The following is a 6,000-nucleotide window of genomic DNA, read 5'->3' as shown; positions in this document are numbered from 1 at the left end:
TCGGGCAGGTAGAACTTGTAGCTAGAAGGGGTGGGAAAGAACTGGAGGCTAGCTGGATGTTGGTGCGGATGAGTGCCGATGTCATGACTTTGGAACTACCAGCGACAGTCCATGCCCTGGGGAAGGCGGGGCCGTGGGGTCTCCACACTCTCCCCGAGGACGCAAGTGAGGGGGTGCCGGAGGAGGAGGAGCTAGATGAGGCCCCAAGGGAGGTGCCAGTAGCCAGGGGTGGAGGTGTGGAGTGGGAAGGTTTGGCCAGGCCAGGCCCGGCCCCCATGGGCGGGATGAGACTGCTGAGTTAACGGCTGCCATTACCTCCCTGGCGAGAAGGGTTGAGGGGCACCGCCCGAAGCTGAGAATTTTCTTGGGAGCCAAGCCCACCCAGGAAGGGGAGGATGACTATGACACCTGGGTTGAAGATACATCCCAATTGTTAGAGGTGTGGCCAGTTTTGGTTGAGGAAAAGAGACAGCGATTGGTGGAAAGCTTAAGGGGCGGTGCGGCCCGGGTGGTCCGCGATCTGAGAGCGGCACGCGCCTTGGCTTCCCTATCGGAGTGTTTGGACGCTTTGGAGGAAGTGTTTGGACTGTCAGGGGATCCCTGGCAGCATTTAGCGGAGTTTCAACGGATGGGGCAGAGAAGAGGAGAAAAGCTTACGGGGTTGCTGCGACGAGGGGTAGTGAAGGAGGACGAAGTGGCGGAGTTAAGGATGAACCAGGTATGTAGCGGTTCCCGGGAGGATGACAGAGTGGCTTGGAGTGTACGGCAGTCATTTAAGCGGTGGCCCCCTCCATCATTCGGACAGCTGATCCGAGAGGTGCGGGCCGAGGAGTGTGCTTTGGGCCGACCGGGGGCTCGGACCCTCAGGGACGGTCTTCAGCGGTTCAGGAGGTGGTAGTCGGGGTGAGACCAGAGAAATCCAAGGGGTCTCCGGGGGGCCGTATCGGGAGGAGAGAGGCAGCGAGTAGTGGGTGCTATAACTGTGGGAGAGAGGGGCATTTCCGCCGGGAATGTGAGTGGCCGGGGGCGTGCTACCGCCGTGGGGAAGCTGGCCAGTTGCGGAAGGATTGTGAGAGACGAGATGCGCCGAGGGGGGAGGGCCCCCGGGCCACTAAGAAGGGAGAGGTGTCGGGAAACTTAGGAGAGGCTCAGTGAGGGAACGGACTGGGGTCTCGGGAGGAACACGTTCCCAGAAAACCGCTATGGAACCCCAGAAAGAACAAGCCCAAATTCCTGATGGACTGGTGGGACCCCGTTCCAGCGTGTCCCTACGGATAGAGGGAATCTTTGCGAAAGCCATCCTTGACACCGGGTCGCAGGTTACCTTACTGTACCGGTCATTCTGCAACAAATATCTGAAACATTTGGCAGTCACTCCGTTTAAAGCATTGGAGATTTGGGGCATAAGTGATGGTGATTACCCGTACGATGGATACTTGTCAGTGAGATTGGAATTTTCAGAGGGAGATGTGGGAGTATCGGAAGCCTTTGAGACGCTGGTGTTGGTTTGTCCGGACCCGGTGGAGACCGGTGGTGCTGCCCTGTTGGTGGGGACTAACTCCCCTCTGGTGCGACGGCTCTTGGGAGCCTGTAAGAAGAAGGGGGGGGGGGAGAACTTTTTGGAGACCCTCTCGATACACCCCGTGTTCCGAGCGCTGTACGAAGGAGTGAGTGATCCCCAGGGGCTGGATCCTGAGTGCAAACGAGGGACGGTGTGGTGCACTCAGGCGAGGCCTAAGGGGATACGGCCAGGGGAGTCGGCATTAGTGATGGGGACCCCCTGATTCCCCGGATTACCGCCGGGCGAGGCCCTGCTAGTAGACACCCCCGACGACCTGGAAAGGGAGGTCCGGTTTCCGGCCGGGGCGTTAGTGAGACCTAAATTGCAGAGGCCCTCAGCTGTACAGGCACGGCGGATGGGGGTGATGGTAAGGAACATAACGGAGAGGGAGATCACCTTTAAGCGCGGGATGCCCCTCACGCACTTGTTCCCGGTGACGGTGATGTCCAGCGCCCCCGTGAAGCCCACTGGAGGGAAACTATTGGGAAACGGGGGGCGGCTGACCGAGGAGGCCTTTAATTTTGAAAACTCTCCTGTACCGCCGGAGTATAAGAGCAGGCTGGTGGAGAAGATGCTGAAGTTAGGGGGTGTCTCTTCTCAGGACGAGTTTGATGTAGGGTGTTCCAAGAGCACTCGGCACACCATTCGGGTAACAAATGACACCCCGTTTAGGGAGAGGTCGCGGCGGTTGGCCCCAGCAGAGATGGAAGATGTGTGGCAGCACTTACGGCAGTTGAAAGACGCAGGGATTATTTGTGGAGTCCCGAAGCCCCTGTGCGTCCCCCATAGTGGTGGCAAGGAAGAAAAATGGGAAGGTACGCATGTGCGTGGATTATAGGACCCTGAACCGCCGCACTGTTCCCGACCAATATACGGTCCCGAGGGTGGAAGATGCCTTGGCCTGTCTGAGTGGTGCACAGTGGTTCAGTGTATTGGATTTGCGGAGTGGGTATTACCAGATTCCGATGAGCGAGACTGATAAGGAGAAGACAGCCTTTATCTGCCCCCTGGGGTTTTTTCAGTTCGAACGAATGCCCCGAGGCATCTCAGGGGCCCCAGCCACCTTCCAGCGGCTCATGGAGCGGACAGTGGGGGACATGAACCTGCTGGAGGTATTGGTGTACCTGGACGACCTGATAGTGTTTGGATCTACGTTGGAGGAACATGAGGAGCGGCTGCTGAAGGTGCTGAGTCGGCTGAAGGAGGAAGGATTAAAACTTTCCCTGGATAAATGTCAGTTCTGCAAGATGTCAGTCAGTTATGTTAGGCACATAATCTCGCGAAATGGAGTGGCCACCGATCCGGATAAGATAGCCGCAGTCACCACCTGGCCGAGACCTCAGAAGGTGAGCACCTTACGCTCGTTTTTGGGGTTTTGCGGATATTACCGGCGATTCGTGAAAGGATATGCGAAAATGAGTCATCCATTGAACCAGCTGCTGTGTGGCTATCCACCTGTGGGGAGGAGGAGGAAGGGAGACCGAGGGTCGGAGGTAGGAGGATACTTGAACCCGGGAGAGCCTTTTGGATTGAGGTGGGATGCTCAATGTGAGGAGGCGTTCCAATCTCTAAAAAGGGGGCTGACGCAATCCCCAGTGTTGGGATTTGCTGATCCCCGGAAGCCGTATGTTCTACACACTGATGCCAGTCACGACGGTCTGGGGGCTGTTCTGTACCAGGAACAGGGAAACGGATTGAGGCCGGTAGCGTTTGTCAGTCGGAGTTTATCGCCATCTGAGAGAAACTACCCCACTCACAAGCTGGAGTTCTTGGCGTTGAAATGGGCGGTGGTGGACAAGTTGAGTGAGTACCTATATGGGGCCCAGTTTGAGGTGAGAACTGATAACAACCCCCTCACTTATATCCTGACCTCGGCAAAGCTGGATGCTACTGGGCACTGGTGGTTAGCAGCCTTGTCTGCCTATGAGTTCAGCCTGAAGTACCGCCTGGGGAGTCGGAACATCGATGCAGATGCCCTGTCTCGTCAGGCGCACGACGGGTCGGGCACGGCCAAGGAGTGGAAGAGTGTCCCCGCCCAGGGAGTAAAGGCCATGTGTCAAGTTGGGAGCGACGGGGAAGTGGGAGCACAGATGGGAACGGATCGGGCAGTAGATCAACTGGGGGCTGACGGTGACGCACTGCCCACTGCTTACTGTAATGTGACTGCTGTGAGGAACAGGCAGCTGCCGGAGTTGAGTCCCCAGGAAGTAGAGGCGGCTCAGCGTGATGACCCAAGCATTGGCGCTATCTGGTACGCGGTTAGCCGGGGTGATATGGGGCAGGTGGAGAAGGCAAAACATGCCTCTGTTCCCCTACTACTGAAGGAGTGGCCCCGGTTGAAGCTGAAGAACCACGTCCTGTACCGGGTCACGTCGCCTCCGGACCACCCCTGGCGCTGGCAGCTGGTCCTGCCTGAGAAGTATCGGAAGACTGTGCTCCAGGCTCTACATGATGATTCTGGGCACTTAGGGGTAGAGAAGACCTATGGATTAGTCAAGGACCGGTTTTACTGGCCCCGGATGAGGGGGGAGGTGGAAGAATACTGTAAAACCTGTAGCCGTTGCGTCAGGAGGAAGACCTTGCCTGCGCAGGCGGCCCCGTTATCCCACTTGCAGGGTGCGGGACCCATGGACCTGGTGTGTATGGATTTCCTGTCTATTGAGCCAGACACCAGTAATACCGCGAATGTCTTGGTCCTCACGGATCACTACACTAGATATGCGCAGGCTTTTCCTACTAAGGATCAGAAAGCGACTACAGTGGCGAAGGTGTTATGGGAGAAGTACTTTGTTCATTATGGCCTTCCCCGGCGGATCCACAGTGATCAGGGACGGGACTTCGAGAGCAGGCTTATACATGAATTGCTGGATATGCTTGGGGTTGAAAAGTCCAGAACCACCCACTATCACCCACAGGGTGATCCTCAACCCGAGAGGTTTAACCGGACCCTGCTGGACATGCTCGGCACCTTGGAGATTGGACAGAAGAGTAAGTGAAGTCGGCACATTGCCCATTTGGTTCATTGTTACAATTGTACTCGCAATGATGCTACGGGGTACTCGCCCTACTATCTGATGTTCGGACGGGAGGCGAGGTTGCCCATTGATCTGTGTTTTGGGACTGAAGCGGGGGAAATACCTTCAAAGCCATGTCTGAAGTACGTGTCCGATATGAGGAGAGAGTTGAAAAGGGCGTACGAGTTGATGAGGCGGCAGCCACCAAGCAGAACCAGTGGAATAAAAAGAGGTATGATCAGAAGGTAAAGTTCGTCCAGCTATTGCCGGGAGACAGAGTCCTTATCCGGAATTTAGGACTACAGGATAAGCTCAAGTTGGCGGACCATTGGGCAGCCACCCCTATGTGGTAAAGAGTCAGATGCGGAATCTCCCGGTTTACCGGGTGAGACCTGAGGGCGGGCAGGGGCCTGTCAAGGTACTCCATCGGAACCACCTGTTGCCTCTGGGTCGAGAGGTGAAGATGGACCCAGAGCCCGAATGGGAGTTTACTCCTATTACGAGGACTCTGCGAGGGCGCGGGGTGCAGGAAAAGCCCGCTGCGAAGAAAACGGGGCCGGTCCCCACCTCGAGAAGGGATACGTCATCGGAAGATGATGATTCAGACGTGTGGTACCTGCTTCCGTTCGCTGATTCCCCGGTGCCGGGAGAAGAGACTCTTGGCCCTTCCAGCACTGAGTCAGGGACCCTGAGGGAGGGTGTTGCAGAGCCGCCTGTATTACAGCCGGGATTGGGGGAGGAGAGCGTGGAGGCAGAACCCGAGCCAGAGGGCTCACAGGGGCAGAGGGATCCCGGTGAAGGGGAAGGTCCGACAGATAGGCCCGAGGGGTCAACTGAGGTGTCTGAACAGGGAGAGTCAGCAGAGGAAGTACAGAGGCCTCAGAGGAGTAGGCATCCCCCGGAAAGACTCACTTATATAGCGCCGGGAGAGCAGGGTGTGATCTCTACTGCCCTGCAAAGTTATGTCACTGCTTTATGCACCTGGGTTGGGTTTTGTGTTTTACAAGGAGCACTGGTGAACTCTGTTAACGTCATGAGGGCATGACTTTTTGTGGTGGGGGGAGAATGTACGGGGTCTTTCTTTTGTTACATTTAAAATGGCGACTTTGTTATGTTAATCTGGGGAATGCGGCTTTGTTGTGCTTTAACGCTGAAGGGAGTTTGCGCTAACAGTTTGTTTTATTTTAAAATGAGATAACAGGGTTCTATTAGCCAATGGGTGGTTATGTATGGTTTTGTTTTCGGATACCATGCTGTATGATATGACTGTGGACTGAGTTTGGCAGGGAGTCGGAGCAGAGACGAGGAAGACCACGGGCGTGGGGAGAGGCTCTGGTCGATCACTCAGGGTGGTCCCAAGCCGTGAGTCGACGGAATTCGGGTGGTCGTCTGAAGTCGAATTGAGCTCCAACGTAGCGCGCAAAG

Source organism: Mobula birostris, chromosome 10 (genome assembly GCF_030028105.1).
Source record: "Mobula birostris isolate sMobBir1 chromosome 10, sMobBir1.hap1, whole genome shotgun sequence".
Taxonomy (NCBI): Eukaryota; Metazoa; Chordata; class Chondrichthyes; order Myliobatiformes; family Myliobatidae; genus Mobula; species Mobula birostris.
This window is presented reverse-complemented; position numbering follows the sequence as displayed.